This window comes from Notamacropus eugenii, chromosome 2, assembly GCF_028372415.1.
Source record: "Notamacropus eugenii isolate mMacEug1 chromosome 2, mMacEug1.pri_v2, whole genome shotgun sequence".
In the NCBI taxonomy this organism is placed as follows: Eukaryota; Metazoa; Chordata; class Mammalia; order Diprotodontia; family Macropodidae; genus Notamacropus; species Notamacropus eugenii.
In genome coordinates this window covers 462,531,434-462,548,453 of record NC_092873.1, presented here as the reverse complement: position 1 = coordinate 462,548,453, position 17,020 = coordinate 462,531,434, and the positions used below count along the sequence as shown (strand labels likewise).

The window sequence follows — 17,020 nt, the reverse complement described above, 5'->3', positions numbered from 1 at the left end:
CTGAGGTTTCAGATGAGAGTACAGTCTCAATGCTGATCTCTTTGGTATTCATGTTTTGGTCCTTGTCCCCATAGTAAGCTTCTATGGTCTTTTCTTTTCTGGTTTGCTTCTTACTCATGATGATTACCCTTTTCCTGACTTTTAGAGTAAATCTCTGTTTTGGAGGCATGGGGGCTCAGTCCCATGGTTCTTGTGCTTAGAACTTGAGGCTCTGTGTATTGTGACCTGTGGTTCTTTCAGCTAGAAGCTAGAATGCTGCAACTTATCTGGTGCTGAGCTGGCTTACTGTCAAAGGAGAGGCCAGGTGAAGTCTTTCTGAGTTTCCCCAGAGTTACCCTGGAGCTTGCGGCATGAGGTGTGGGGGAGGGGTGGTCTGCCCACAGGAGGTCTCCTCTCCTGAGCTAGAGCATAGGCAGGCTCAGCAGTCAGTGAACCCCATCTGTGCTAGTATCTTCCTGATTCCTCCAGCAGGTCCTGGTGTTGGTACTTATGGGCTCCACTCCTCTATGGCTCAGGATCTCCTCCCAGTTAGATGGAGTGGAGTTATCTGGAATAGCTCCAGTCCTGCAATGGTCCCCTTCAGCCACAGAAAGAAGAACCCCCCCTTTGTGATTTCCTAGCCTCTCTGGCTAAGAGACTGTTTACCCCTTCAGCTGATCCCACTGTTCCAGGATTTTTCCTGGGGAAATACTCTCTGGGTTTTTCAAGGTCAACAAGGGGAGGGGTAGAGCATTTACAGATCACTCTGCCATCTTGGTTCCCAGAAGTTCAGGGAGTTGACTTACAGACATTAAATCTGCTGGCTGATAGTCTCAGGAGCAGTTATTGCTGTTACCTGGGGGGCTACGCTGCTCTCTTGCTCAGTTCCACTGGACTCCCATCCTGGGCTGATATGATTGAGAATCCTCAGTGCTGTTGTTTCTTCAGACTACCCACGGCTTCCTGCTCAGCTTTGCTATGGTGGGTCCACACTGGTATAGCTTGTGTGCTGTGCGCTATGAGTTCCTCCAGCCCCATGCAACAGATCCTTCCCATCAACCTTCCAGACTGTCCTGGGCTGGAAATCTACCACACTCTGTCTCCTAGTGAATTTTCTGCCACTCTATAATTTGTTCAGATTCTCTTTTTTGAAGTATCTGAAGGTGTTTGTCTTAGAGCTTAGGTGAGTATGAGCTCTCACTTGGCTCTGCCCCCACCCATAGATGTATTTCCTAAGGGCAAGAATTCACCTAGATTAGATTTTGTTTACACTGTAAACAAAAGTAAGTTCTTCCAGTTGGGTGGGGTCCCATCAAAAATGTTGAGAATGTACTCTTGTACCTCAAGAATAAGGCCAATCTCATCTATCAGCCTTGTCCTTCAGTGACTAGCTGAATGACCAACCAGAACTGGTCCCTAGATGAGGAAATAGAAAGGAAAAACCTCAATCCTAATTTAATAATTGGTCATATAGTAGAAAATAATAACTTCTCTCAACAATGATCCCAATTATCCCAGACAATTCCAAAGTGCCTGTGATGAAAAATGCTATCTACCTCCAGAGAGAGAATAATGAACTCTGAGTGCAGATTGAAGCAAACTTTTTAAACTTTATTTTTCTTGATTTCTTTTTGTAACATAACTAATATGAAAATATATTTTGCATGACTTCACAGGTAAATTGACATCACATTGCTTGCCTTCTCAATGGTTGGAGGAGAAGCAGGAAGAAGAGAATTTGGAACTCAATTTTTTTTAATCACTGTTAAAAAATGGATAGGTAGGCAAGTAAGTAGACAGACAGATAAATGGAAGACTATTACAGTAGTCCAGATGAGAGAAGATAAGGGATTGAACGATGATGGTATCAGGTGAATGAAAAATGGAACTATTCTGAGAGAAGTTTGAGAGAAGTTTTGAGAGAAGAAAAGATAAAAGACAACTCAGATTCAATAAGGGTTCTTAATAAGTATTATTTTACTGATTAACTGAAAAATAATTGTCAATCCCTTTACATTACTTTGACATCCTCCTCATCCCACTACCACTAAGTCTACCCATAGAATTCTATTGGTGAGTTTTTGCCTCATCTTTACAGGAACCAAACCATCATACCATTTCCTAGATCATTTTCAAACCTTACTGGCAGACATACTCTCAATCCCCTCCTTCTACCTCATCTTTTTGTTTCATCACCATTAGAATATTAGCCTTTAGCATAAGCATTGGCTTGCTTGATTATTCACATCCCTGGCACTTAGCAAAATGTCTGTCACTTAGTAAATACTGGATATATGATTTTTCATATTCATTCATTACGGAGAACTAGTTGAGGTGCTTGACCAATAGAAATTAAATGACTCACTCCTCCTTTAGAAGGAAGAGATAAACCCTACCTATGGATGAAAGGCTTAGAAGTCTTCAGAAGTAGATGGGGTTTCCAAAAACTATAAGATGATATCATGTCCAATTCTGAATACTGATGGCAATGCCAACAGGAGTTGCATAAGTAGCTCAAATTCACAGAAAATACAAATATGTCATAGTCATTGGTTTTGACCTCCTTCCCCACTTGATTTGCTAGTAGAGTGATTGACAATTGCCAAAGTGATCTGCCTTGAGCTTTACTTCTTATCCACTGTCCTAACTTAAGAAATACGCAATTTTTACATCCAAGATATCTGAGTTCATAACCAAGACAAGGACAAAAAACAATGTACCTCCAGATCAAATTTATATCACAAATTAAGGAATGTGTAGTGTAAGCCAAGGTCCAAGGTGCTGTCACATAGTATCTTGTTTTAATTAATTATCCTTCCTAAGATCTTCAGACCTGTTGAAGCCTCCTTATTCTACAGTGATGGTGGCAGAGAGTGGTAAGAATCACACAGATTCTAGACCACATATAAACTTTAACTTAGCTATTGGTACTCTGAATAGGAAGTCTTTGTCCAGTGACCAAGAAGAGAACATCTTATCAGAGCAACGAATCATATCAATCTTGACATTTTTGCTATGAATGAAAAGGAAATAAGTAAAGAAATTGCAACGAAATGGAAGGATAACTCACAGGTTCTCCTTGGAGAAGCAAATAAAGGAATTGGTAAAGCTGAGTTGATTGTGTACCCAAAAATAAGAATCAACATTTCACAGGATATTTGGTCATCCTGTATTGCAATGCTAATCATAATAATTATAGTAAAAATAGCTCATATGGATATAACACATTAAGGTTTGCAAAGCAGTTTATATTCTCTCATTAGTCTTAAGTATTTGCAGAAAAGAACACCATGAAAACAATTTCAGCTTATGAACCAACATCTGTTTCAGAGGATGAAGATGTAGAGAAAATCTACAAAGAACTCAATTAGGTCCTGTAAATTAAATCAACAGATACTCTGATATTCAGTGACTTCAGTGCAAAAGTAGGAACAGGGGAAGATGGTGAGAAATATGTTGGAAAACATGAATCATGAATAAGGAATAAGAGAGGCTTGCAGATTCATTAGGCACAGGACATGGCTGGCTCTGAATAGCATCCAAAAAAAAAAAAAAAGGAAAGAAATTGATTGCATTTTAAAAGACAGGAAATGACTCCTTTATTGTCAGAGCTATTTCAGAATTATCTGTTTGTGTACAATCAGACCTCTGATTTGTTAGAGCAAAGATGAAAATCAGTACAAAGGTGGAAGAAAGACATGATAAGAGAGGAAGAGGGAGAGAGACAGACAGAGATACAGAGAGATCAAAGTAAAATCAATTCCATACTAATCTAATCAAACAAGCTACTGATAATAAAAATAGAGTAAGGACAGAAGAAAGGACATAGATACAGACTAAAATAATTTCATTCAGAAGTTTATGTTGATCAGAAGTTGATGTAAACCAACTGCAATGATAAAGAGACCAAAAAAATCTAAAAAGTGCCTTAGTCAGCAAACACATCATTTACTTGCCAAGTGGAGAAATATGGGAGTCAAACACAAAATCAATTTAGAACAGAAATTTGTTCATAAAAATCCTATACAAAAGGATAATAGAAGATTACAAGTAGTATTGCCCCTATGAAACAGGGAGAAGCAGTAGAATGTAAAACCAGTTTTTAAAAAGCTTGTCAAGAAAGTCAACTAAACAAAGTCTTTCAAGGGTATTTAAGGATGAAAATGGGAGGAAAACAACAAACAGAAGAAAAAAGGAAAATATCTAAAAAAATTTTCTAGTCAACACCCTCCACCCCAGCAAACAAAACGATAATAAAGTCACTATATTTGCTTTCTAATGTAACAGTTATGACTATGCTTATAGGAGAAGGTAGAATGACACAAAAGAAAACAAAGATGAGAAAAGAACAGAATTAGTAAGTAAAGTATTTGTTCATTAATGTACTTTAGATTCTTTTTTGTCTCCTTTTCATGGCGATTGATTTACATTAAGTGTCTTGTCAAATTATTAAGTCTGTGTTTATATTCTTTCTTCTGTCCATATCACATTTTTTCATCATTAATAACTTGTTTGACTAGGTTGGGATGGAATTGTGTATAAATAGGCCAGCGCCTAGGAATGTGACCTCAAGTCTCACAGAGAATGTAAACTACCTGGAGTAAATGTAAACAGCAAAAGAAGTTTCAGCTATCCCATGGGAACACTTGCACGTGACCCTGGACCATCCCTGGCACTGTGCTTCCTTTGTTTTGTTTCTACATAATTAATACTTGACCTGACCTGGAGTTGGTGCAGGAATCTATCACACTATTCTTTCCTCTTGCTGCCAAGGACTGGGTCTTATGAATAAACTCCCCCATCAACCTAATTAACCTAACAAACCCTGTAAACCTATTATGCAACCAAACTGGCATGGGCCCCTCTTTCTTTGGTATCTCAGTATTGTCTCAGAGGGTCTTCATCCCTTACAATCTGTCTATCAGGACACAAAAGATCAGCTGCCTTATATTTAGCCTTACCATTGGCATGGCTGGCAGGATAGTCTGCTCCCCTTGCAAATCTTGTATCCTTACAAATTGTTTTCATTGTACTCTAAAACCTTCTCATTTTTCTTCCTTCTAGTTCTGTGTTGTTGTTGAGTCATTTCAGTCACGTCAAGCTCTCTACAACCCCACTGAGAGTTCTCTTGGCAAAGATACTGAAGTAGTTTGCCATTTCCTTCTCCAGCTCACTTTACAGATGAGGAAACTGAGGCAAACAGGGTTAGATGCCCTGTCCAGGGTCACACAGCTAGTAAGTATCTGAGGACAGATTTGAATTCCGCTCCTTCTGATTCCAGGTCTGGCACTCTATCCACTGTGCCACCTTGCTGTACCTCTAGCTTTGTACAAATTTTGAATTTTTTTTCTCTAACAAACATTAGTCTGACTCGACACAGTTGATTCAGGAAAAACTCCCACATCAGTAAGGATTTATTTCCTATCTGTTAAAATATAATCAATTCATTTTGGGGATGCTATTTGTACTCACCATATCCTCTGCCAACTCATTTTGTTCTTCAAGAAAGTATTCCTGGTATATAACCATGAAAATTCTAGACTACAAGTCTTTGACCTTTCATCTTTTATTCCTGATCCACATTTTTCACATGTTTCTCATCATCTTTGCAAATTTCCACCTCTGCTTTGAAGTTACCAGTGATCAGAATATATGTTGATTTAATCTGGAAGATGTTATCAAATTCTTTGTAGATTATCTTCACCTCTTCATCGTCTGTGTCTTGGGTCAAGTTACTTAACCTTCCTGGGTCTCAGTTTCTTCGTATAATGAGAGTTAGCCTCTGATGTCCCTTCCGAACCTAGATCTAAGGTTCTACAATCCTACGTCTGTATATAAAACTACAATTCTTTTCATGGTGACCATATACCCAAACGATATCTGTGCTACAGGTGACACAATTGTGAGAGCATCAAGGGATAAATTCACAAGGTATCTGAGGGAGCATAAAAAAACAAAGGCATCGATAGAATCAGGCATAACTAATACTGAAAAAAAGGCAGCCAAGAGGACATCAACAACTACTGATTTATTTGCCTTTTTCCCCATCTAGATAAAATTATTATAAGAATAATTTCCACATGCATCAAGGGCATACTTTTTGAAGTTATTACTAGGAAATTATCAGTCTTTCACAAGTTATACTTGTGAAACTTTAGACCGCCTGCAATTGATCAAAAGAGGTTGGGATTACAAGATCTCATTGTTCTTATTGTCTTATGATTGAAAAGAAAATATTTGATACAGTAGAGTACAATACCACCTTCCAAAGGTACCTCCTTTCCATATACCAAAATTGGTCATGAGTCACTGAAAGATATAACAACAGAGATAACCTTATTCAATGGCCATCCATCTATATTTATATAGGTGACAGACAGGCAGGCTGGCAGACACAGACAGACAGAAAGATAGATGGTAGCTAGGTAAGTAGACAGACAGACAGACAGACAGACATATAGATATAGATAGATAGATAGATAGATAGATAGATAGATAGATAGATAGATAGATAGATAGATAGATAGACGGATAGATGGATAGATGGATGGATAGATGGATGGATGGATGGATGGACGGACAGACAGACAGATTGCCGGATGAATGGATGGATGAGCACATTGTAAAATTACAGCAAGACTTTAATAACAATAATATTTGGAAATAAAAAGGACAAGCAATGAAAAATGTTAGCTACCAGAATGGAATTGTTTCTAGCATGATCACACACACACACACACACGCACACACACGCACACACACGCATGCATATACTTCTACACACCCACACTTTTTTGGCTTTCGTCATGTTATATCCACATTCATATTTAACTATCTGCTTCATTTCTAAATATAACACGGCAAATATACAGATGCTTTAGTTAACATTAACAGATAGGATTTGCTAATGAAAAATTAAAAAGACAAAAAAAAGCCTTTTGAGTTTGTCCTAGAATAAATAAAGCTTGCATTTAATTTCTAAAGAAAAAGAAAAGTTAGGCCCAGAACTAAAGAAGAGAGGAAGCTGAACTGCTTTCAGGAAATGAGTTTTTTTACAGACCCAACTTCTCCCAGAAACGAAGACCTTATTTTTTTTTTTTTTTTAATACCAGAGGAGTTCTATGGCTGCGAGCTACGAAACACTAAAACCTCCAAAGAAGTAGAGATGAGGATCACTCCAGGGGAAGGAGACAGACGCACAGATGGATGTGAGCAGCTTACAATACTTAACAAATAATGAACTTTGGAAAAAAATGAAGTAAAAAATGTCAAGAAATGTACATAGAAAAACGAGATGGCCTGGAGAGTTGGCAAGAGCAAAGGATAAGCAGCAGACATTTTGTGTGTTCTACAGTTCCTTTACATTAGCAGGCAAAAGTGAGGAAGTTCCCTCAGCCTGCTGGGTGGGGTCTCTGTGATGAACTATGCAAAGACACAAATAAAAGTTGCAGACATGAATAAAATTCGCATAGGACTTTGGATTCTACCTAACCACCTTCCAGTAGAGGGCTTATCTTCCCTACAGGACATTGGTCACTAGAAAACAGGCAGAAAACAGGAGATAAAGTTGTGGGAAATGGCATAAAGTGCTAAGACTCACATAAACCTATCAGCTATGACCATCTATAAAATGAAATTCAGCTGACGGGTACCATGTTGTTATTGTCACAAGCTTGTTGTCTTAAACAGAATGACAATCCTTGAGTAACTGAGAGTTGATTGAATCTGACCTCTTTCCTCCTTTTAAACATTTGACTTCCTTTGAAGATAAGGCATTCATCCTTTAAAAAAAAATCAGAAGATAACTTTTTAAACTTCCTAAGTCCCTAGATTTCCAGAAGCATGTTTTTCTACCCCTAAAGGAGGAAGCTCCTTATCCTTTCCCAAAGGAGGTTTCCATCATTCACAAAAGCAATTCATCAGAATTATTTAAGTGTTGCAAGATAAGGGAGACTGTTTCCAAAGAACTATTCTGTTTAATATTTAAAATTTCTCTGGACAGGAACCAAAAATGAGAAAAGGTTCTTCCCAACTCTCATCAGACACTGCCATCATTAATACTCTTTTGCTCTGGGAACAATGCCAACTTCATGAATAGAAAATGAGAAATTAGGACAGTATACATAAATCTGTGTGCAAAGCATTCTGTAATTCCGAGAATAGTTTTGTGTATTGAATTTAACAACATTCATTAAGTACCTGTAGTATGCAGGACTGTAAGGTAGGTGCTAGTAAAGCCACATTTATATCAGACTATGTACCTATCCTCACGCAGCTTTACAGTCTATTATATTCTGGGAGGGAGACTAGACAAAAACAGAAATAATTATATTACAAAGTAGATATTAATAAATGTTCAGAGGTGCCAATTATTTTATGAGATCTGCAAGGGTGATGGGGGAAATGTTATAGGCTAAAAGAGCAGAGAAGGCTTCATGGAGGAGATAGTGTCAAAGTCAGGTCTTAATAGGTGAGTAGGGTTCAAGAAATCAAGATAGAAGAATACTGTATTCAGGATGTCTACCTGTGTACTGAGCCTTAAGCAGCGAGGCTTGAGTGGGGCTTTGTCTAAGAATGCTGGTATTTAGAGGGTGCTGATCAGCACATGGAATCCTTTAGCAGTATATAAACAGGACGTAGCACTTTTTAGCCAGAATAATTAGTTAAAATAGGAAACTATCAGATGGAGTGTTTTTCTTCCCCTCAGTGACCTACAACCCAGGGCATTTCCTTGCCCACCCTCCTCTATCTCCTATCATTTAAGACATGTTTCTTACCACTTGTCCTGGACACATTTGGTTCTACTTGCCTGAGGTACAAAAGTTGCTAGTTTCACTCTGCCTGTATATGAATACATATGCCTATTCTTAGGAATAGATCGCTTTAGGAATTAATTCTTAGGAATTCGATCGCTTTAAAAAATCAAACTCAAATAATCAAAATTAGTGAAGTAGGCAGAGAAGAGATGTGACATTATCAAAAGTTATGGTTTGTGGATTTTGATTCATCTTTTGCTTTAAAAAAAATCCTTCCCACAACACATTCATCACGTTGAGCCCCCTAGGATTCTGGCTTGGAGGTGCTTTCACATTGGGGAAAAGGCTCCTTGTTTCCCAAGGGTCTCTGCTCTTTTTCATTCCTCCTGGAATAAGAGGCAGATGGAATAAGGAGCCCAGGCTGAATAGGTGTGACCCAGCAGGGCCTCTGTATTGAGAGTATGCCAGTCTGGAGGGGGTGGGGGATGCTGACAGGGAGAGAGAGTAGCCTTGAGGAGTGGAAAGAAGCAAAGGAGAACAAAGGCTAAACCTTACATAGAAGAGTCGGGCCTGATGACTCCCTCCCATGTTCCTGGGGGCCCCTGACTGACTTGAGTTATCTTGAGAAGGAAGGTACCATGGTTTGGATACTTTCCCAAATCCTGACACCCCAGCCCAGCCCACACTCCCACCCCCAACTAGCAGCAATCTCATGCATCAGGGATAATGGAAAACATTTCCCAAATTACACTAGACGTCTAAACACCATTGAGACGACCAGCCTCCACAGAAACTTTGATAAAATTCCCAAGATTAAGAGAGAAAAAAATCCCCTAACAGAGTGGAATCTTTTGGATTCCAAAGAGATTCTGAGTCCTAATGATTTTTTCATAGAAACTTCAGAGAAATCCCTTGAATGGGCTAAATGAGCAGTTGACCTAGAAACTTCCCAGCAGGACAGACCTCTCTATTCCCAGTAACTAGTAACCCTGTCATCTACGGAAATTAACTGCCTTAAGGGTCTGTGACTAATGCTATCTTCTGCACCAGGCCTTCTGTTTCAGTTATGAATCAAGTGAAATAAAATCAATATATATGTGTTTAGGGCCTACTGTTTTTCAAGGACATAGGAAATGCATAAGACATGTTGCCCACTTTGGGGTTGGGCAGTCGAGAGAACTCGTGAAAAGTCAGCCAATTTACTCTTCTGTCCTTACGGTGCCCTCGTAGAACTGCAGGGGAAAAGGAATCCTCCTTCTGCCCTGTGCCTCGATTTCCTGCTTACACCAGACACTCCAGGAGATTGCGAGCTTGTGTCCTGTTTTACTAGTAATAAATATGTTTTCCTAAGGAAATGTCAAAGTCATTTTAGAAGCTATTGATGCAGCAGACCCTGAAGACAACCAGGAAGAAAGTGTAACAAGTGTGTCACCTCCTTCAATCTATCCAACACCCCCACACACATTAACTTCCCTCCCCATTGCCTTGCCTGACATTAACTCCTAAAATTCTTCTCCACTTTCTCCTCAGCAGCCTCCATCCTGCAGCACTCTCTTGATTGGTGAATCTCTGCACCAGCTGACCAAAAAATGAGATGTTCAGATAATTTTTGCTTCACTCTGGGCTCCACTCTTAAATGAATCAATTAATCAAATAAACACTTATGAAGCACCTCCTATGTGCCAGGCACCATGTTAAACACTGAAGATACAAAAAGAAGCAAAAGACTGTCCCTGCTCTCAAGTAACTTACAATCTAATGGAGGAGAAAACATGCAAACAAATACATGCAGAGCAAGCTGTATACAGGAGAAACTGGAAAGAACAAACAGAGGGAAGGCATTAGAATTGAGAGGGGCTGGGGAAGGCTTCCAGGAAGAAAGACAGTTTTGACTGGGACTTAAAGGAAACCAGGAAAGTCAGGAGACAGAGCTGAGGAGAGACAGCAATCCAGGCATGGGGACAACCGAAGAAAATGCCTGGAGCCAAGAAATGGAAGAACTTACTAGTGGAACAGCCAAGGGGTTGTTGTCACTGGATCAGAGCATGTGTTGAGGAGTAAGGTATAAAAAAACTGGAAAGGAAAGAAGGGGCTAGGTTATAAAAGGCATTTAATGCCAAACGGGATTTTGTATTTGATCCTGAAGGCAACAGGAAGCCATATTACTTTATTGAGTTAGGGAAGCAGCAAGCATTTATGATAAATGCCTACTCTGTACCAGGTAACAGAGCAGAAAGAAATACAGCCAAGCTTCTCCAAGGTAACCCTTCCACGAAGATTTAGAAAATGCATCAAACTAAGTCCTGGTCAGGAAAGTCAAGAGAAAAAATAATCACTATGAGTCATTTACCCAGCCCAGGTTGGCACAGGGTGACAGACATAGAGGCTTTCAGACACTGGGGACAGATGGGGTCTCACCACAAGTGTGTGTATGGAACATTCCAGAGCCCAGACACTGAAGAGCTCCCTTGTTCTAGTGCAGGGTATAGAGAAGGTACCACCTAGGTATAAACTAATATCTTACACCACATTACCAAGACAAGCTCCTAATGGGTACATGATTTAGGTTTAAAGAGTAACATCATAGAGGAACAGGGAGGAAATTACCCATCAGATCTATAGATAGGAGAAGAATTCAAACAAGGGACAGAGAGGTTCGCAAGAAATAAAATAGTTTGGATGACAGACAAATTTAAACGTTTTTGCATAAACAAAACTAATTCAGCTAAAATTAGAAAAGAAGTAGGAAAATCTTTGCAGCAAGTTTCTCTGATAAAAGTCTGTATATACATACATACATATGTATGTATCTATGAAACTGGTTCAAATTTATAAGAATAAGGTCTATTACCCTATTGATAAATGGTCAAAGAATATGAATGGCAAATTCTCAGAGGAAGAAATCCAAGCTCTCTAAAGGCATATTAAAAAATGTTCTAAATCATTAATTACTAGAAAATGCAAATTAAAACTACTCTGAGGCACATCCTCACACACATTAGACTGACAAAATTGACATAAAATGAAAATACTAACTATGGGAAAACAGGTGGAACTACAAACCAGTTCAGTCATTCTGGACAGCAATTTGGAACTCTGCTCCCAAAGCTATTAAACTGTACTCACCTTTTGACCCAGTAACACTACTTCTAGTTTTATCTCCAAAAGAGATCAAAGAAAATGGAAAAAGACCCTTGTATACAAAAAAAAAGAAAATGGAACCAGAAAGAACTTTTGCAATCATTGCATCCAATCCCTCCCCATTTTGCAGGTGGGAAAGTTGACAAGTTAAGTGATTTTCCCAGGGTTACACACTAGTCAATGCCTAAGGTAGGACTCAAAGCCAGGTGCTGCTGATTCCAAATCCAGTGCTCTATCCATTCTCAGTTCTTATAACATCTCCCTAACTTCTCCTTCCCCGTCCTGACTAAAGATGGATCATAAAATGTATGTAGGGGCCCAGAATTGGTTGAAACTTAATTACCTACGTTAACAGACTAATAGATCTATACTTGTTAAGAACTTAAGAGATCATCTATCCTAGCTCCTTCATTTTGCAGGTGAAACTGAGGCCCAGAAAGGAAAAATAATTTTCCCTAAAAATTTCTTTATATACATTTTATAATTAACTTTCTATGCACATGTTATTTTGCTGTCCCCGTCATTATAATATAATGTAAATTCTTTGAGAGCAAGGACTGTTTTTCTAGTATGTTTGTATCTCTAACGTCTAGCATGCAGTAGGGGCTTAATAAATGCTTATTGAATGAATGAATGAGGAAACCATAAAATTCTATTTAAACATGAACTGTTGCTGTTGTCTCAGTGAAGAATGCATTAATGAAGGGAAAGAATGAAGGCTGAAAGATAACTTAGAAGGCTCCTGAATAAGGGCCTGTTCTAGGAAACTAGAATTGTTTCTGGGTAGTAGAAAGGAAAAGAGGATATATAGAGATAAGCAATATACAAGAGATACTGTGGATGCAATTTTGTGGTGCAATCCAAAAGATGGATGAAGACGCCATCTTAAGATAAAAAAAATGTTGTCATTGATGTACAAACATGTTCATTCATACAGTTGATCCAATGCAAAAAAAAGCATTTATTAAGTGATTACTACGTGCCAAGTACTGGAGATACAAAGACCCAACCACACCTCTAAGTTGAAGGGAATAGATGAGGTGACCTCTCAGGTCTCTCTCTCAGCTCCAAATCTACAAAACAATGAAAAATAGACTCAACCTTCAAGGAACTTACATTGTATTCCTGAATCGATGAATTTAATACATGTTTATTAAATACCTACTATGTGCTGGGAATTGTTGGATACTATAGGAGATACAAAATAAATCTGATATACCATTCTTGCCCTCAAGGAATTTACCATCAAACTGGGTATTGAGGAGCTGAGCTTTATTCTATATTTGTATATATGAGCGTTGACTGTAGCTTTGATTTGGGGTTTGGGCACTATTGTGCAGACAAAAACTTCCCAAGAAGGCAAATGAGGAGTGTGAGCAGGAGCTAAGCTCAATAACACTGACTCCAACTAATGAGGTAATTTTATTTTTGGAAATTTAAAGCAGAGTAATATGTGCACTAGAATCTACAATTATGTCCATCAATTGAGGACTGGCTGAACAAATCATGGTATGTGAATGTAGTGGAAAAGGAATATTTCCGAGAAACCCAAGTAGACAAGATGAACTGTTGTGGAATGAAGTGAACAGTATCAGGAAAACACTGTATAGATAACAAAATTGTAACAACAGCAATGACGATGATGATGAGAGCCAACATCTATGTGGTTCTTACTATGTACCAGGCACTGTGCTGAGCATTTTACAATTATCATGTCATTGGATCCTCACAACTTTGGAAGACAGGTGTTATAATTATCTGCATTTTTGTTTTTTAATGGTCATTTCAGTCATGTCTGATTCTTCATGACCTTATTTGGGGTTTTCTTGACAAAGATACTGAAGTGGTTTGCCATTTCCTTCTCCAGTTCATTTTACAGATAAGGAAAGTGAGGCCAACAGGGTTAAATGACTCGCCTAGGGTCACACACTAGTATGTGTCTGAGGCCAGATTTGAACTCACAAAGATGTGTCTTCCTGACTCCAGACCCAGTCTCTATCCACTATGTGCTTGTGTGTTCATCCTTCAAGACCATGCTATCAGAGAAATGATGACATAACTTGCACTTGACTTTGTTTTGAGCGAGGGAGGGCTGTGCAGGTCACCAGCCTCACTTCTCCTCCAGAGTCTTCTGAATCCAGTGACCAGATATTCATCAGGATGACTGGAGATGGCCCAGGATGAGGTTAAGTGGGTTAAGTGGGGTTAAGTGACTTGCCCAAGGTCATACAGCTAGTGAGTGTCAAGTGTCTGGGGTGAGATTTGAACTCAGGTCCTCCTGGCTCCTGCACTGGTGCTCTATCCACTGCACCACCTAGCTGCCCCACCTCTTCATGTGAGACAAAGGTGAAGAAAGAGACACTATTGAAAGATTTCTGAGCAACAAACGTTAGGTGAGGTGGAGGAGGAAGCAGGAGCTCTTGGTGAATAGCCTCAATTTTTTGTTAAATATGAAGCAAGATGATGAGTTGGAAGGGCTGAGGAAGGGTGCCATGTGTGAGGAAGGATGGAAAGGTTTAGAAAAACCATTGGGGGGGAATCTTTCTCTATTTTTGCTTGAAAATGCCTATTTGTTACAGGGGTTTTGTTTTTTGGTTTTTCCCCTTGAAGAAGAAGAATGGGAAGGTGGGAGAGAGAAAAAAAATAAATGCTTGTTAACTGAAAAAAATAAAATTTGAAATTTGAAAAAGTAGAATACTAAGGAGGATAAAAAACAAAGGAATACTAATAATTCACACATTTTAAATGTAATTTACAAAGCACATACCCTAAAACAATCCTATGAGGAAGATTATATAAGCATTATTATCCCCATTTTACCAGTGAGGAACCATGAACTCTGAACTGTTAATGACTAGCCTTTGATCACACAGCAAGGACCCATCTGAGACAAGCTTCAGCACCAGGTCTTCTGATGCCAAACCCAACACTCTCCAATATCCCAGGCTGTTTCTCAAGGTCAGGGAAATAAATTAGTGACCCAATTTACCTTTACACACCATAATTTCAGTCTTGAAAACTGGTGGGTTATGGGAAATCCTAGCCTAGGACTTCCTAAATTCTCTTCTGGTGTTCTGGCTCATATGAGAAAGTTTTAGTAATTTCTCTCTAAGTTATTAAATATGAAATTTTAGACTTTATATAAACAGCAGTTTTTGGTATGAAAATACAATAAATAGTGGCCTTTATTCTGTACCCCAAAATTTCTCTAATGACCTCCTCCCCCCAATTTTTTTCTAAACCAGACCTCTCATTTCATAAGCATAGTAGAGAATTCCCAGGTTAGGACACTCCCTCTGCCAAATGCAGATCAACACCTTCTCTTCAATTTAGAGTCTTAGAGAGTGACCTTGATCAAGAGAGGTTATACAATTTGCCCAGAGTCGCATAGACAGTATGTATCTAACATATGACTTGAATCAAAGTCTTCCAACTTCCAGAAACAGCTCTCCATCACCTACCCCAAGTCACTTCTTATGATATAGGAGTACCACAATTTCTCCAAAGCTGCTTCATCATGAGGTTATTCTGTTACTCAAGGCTCACCACCACCAGCAGCAGCAGCATCAATATATACATATTAAGCCCCAGAATGTTCTGTTGCCAAAATTTGCTTAGGAAATGCTGCTATGATCACAATCTATTCACACAGGGATGCTAATCCACTTTTCACCAAAGGACAGACCTTTGTTGGGTAAGGACACTGGCTCCCCCAATCGCCAAGGGGAAAAGAGCCATGAAAAGCACGTGTGAAAACATTCAGTCTGTTCCTTGGCATGCACAATGGCCGTCTGGGAGATCAGATGGGGTGAGCAAATGTAAAGGGGTTTGATGCCCCTAAGCTTGCCAGAGTTTTCCTTCCTATCCCTGCTGCCTATAGACCTTATTTGTTCCCCAGGGGATCTGTAGTCCAAGGAAACTGAGTTGAAACAAATCTTCCACGTGACTAATCAAGGGCACCAAGTGAAACACATCTATGACTTCAGATCCAACCTGAAAAAGAGAGTTATCCCCAACATGGGGCAACCAGAACTTCGCCACAGAGTAGGACAGTACCAACCTGAGGGTATTTTCTCCTCTGTCCCCAAAGTGCCCCCAATTTCCCCTTCTCCCAAACTGTATTGTCCTTGTGGCAGCAGCCTGGGACTCTTGCTCTTCTGACCCATCCCTGAACAAAATGGTGAGGGCAGAGGCCTCCCTCATCATCAATTTCCTTTCCAGTTTCCTCCTCTACCTCATACTATGGCAGAAGTGGTAGAGAAAGTCCTCAGGGCTTCCTCCTCTGTTGTGTAGATGCAGCAGTAGCCAGAGACTCTTTTTCCTCTGTCTTAGCCAGACAGTAGTGTCCAGGCCATCATGCTCCAAATGAGCCCATCCTCTCCCCTGCCCACTCTCACAACTTGCTCAATCTCCAGAAATTGTTAGTTACAGCTGTGCTGAACACCAAGAGTATTTTTTAGAGGAAACGTGGTTTACATCATGGGCTTCTCCTAAAGAATAAGAATGTATTTACTTGCTGTCCTAGATAACATTTGAGCTAAAGGGGCTCACAAAAGAGAAGCTTCTCTCCTGCTACATCAATAAATATAACTTTGGTTCATAGAATTCTCTTGAGATAGGTTTCTGTTTTAGAAAATAGAATCTGGTATAACCTTTTCCCAGGGGACTCACTAACTCATGGTAATGGGATAGAAAGGCTTTCATCTTAATACTGTTGGTCTGAACTTATCACAGCATTAATTCGTAGAGAATGAACATAACTTAAATACACAGGGCTCTCTTCAATCAACAGGACCTCACCCCTATGCCAACCTCCAGCCCCAGCACAACCCAAGGAAAATGTTATATTTCATTTTAATCCACTGTGCTTAGCATGGGTGTTCCATTGTCTTAATACCTCAGGTCGTGAGAGATGCTTTTTACATTGATAGCTTTTTCAGTTTGATGAACAGACATATAATTTGGGGAAAACTAGCCAAGGAAGCTGGACACAACTCCTAAGTGTTGTTAGAAGGAGCCAGGGCAAAGATAGCATGGGGAGCACAGTTAGGAGATGCCCACAGCACCATCCTTTCATTTCTATGCTTCCCTCATAATTAGTCCTCTTCCAACCTCTTTTTGCCATTTCCTAGAAATGGTGATAT

The 17,020-nt window shown here is 39.4% G+C and overlaps 1 protein-coding gene and 1 long non-coding RNA gene across 10 annotated transcripts in view; one reads left to right on the top strand and one right to left on the bottom strand.

The window, feature by feature from the left end:
* Positions 1-17,020, bottom strand: part of RGS8 (regulator of G protein signaling 8) — a 221,617-nt gene that overhangs the window by 79,756 nt on the left and 124,841 nt on the right. The window lies entirely within an intron of this gene.
* Positions 212-7,442, top strand: LOC140529649 (uncharacterized). The gene is made up of 3 exons (XR_011975627.1): positions 212-304; positions 1,656-1,767; positions 7,092-7,442. It is a non-coding gene; the product is annotated as an uncharacterized lncRNA (long non-coding RNA).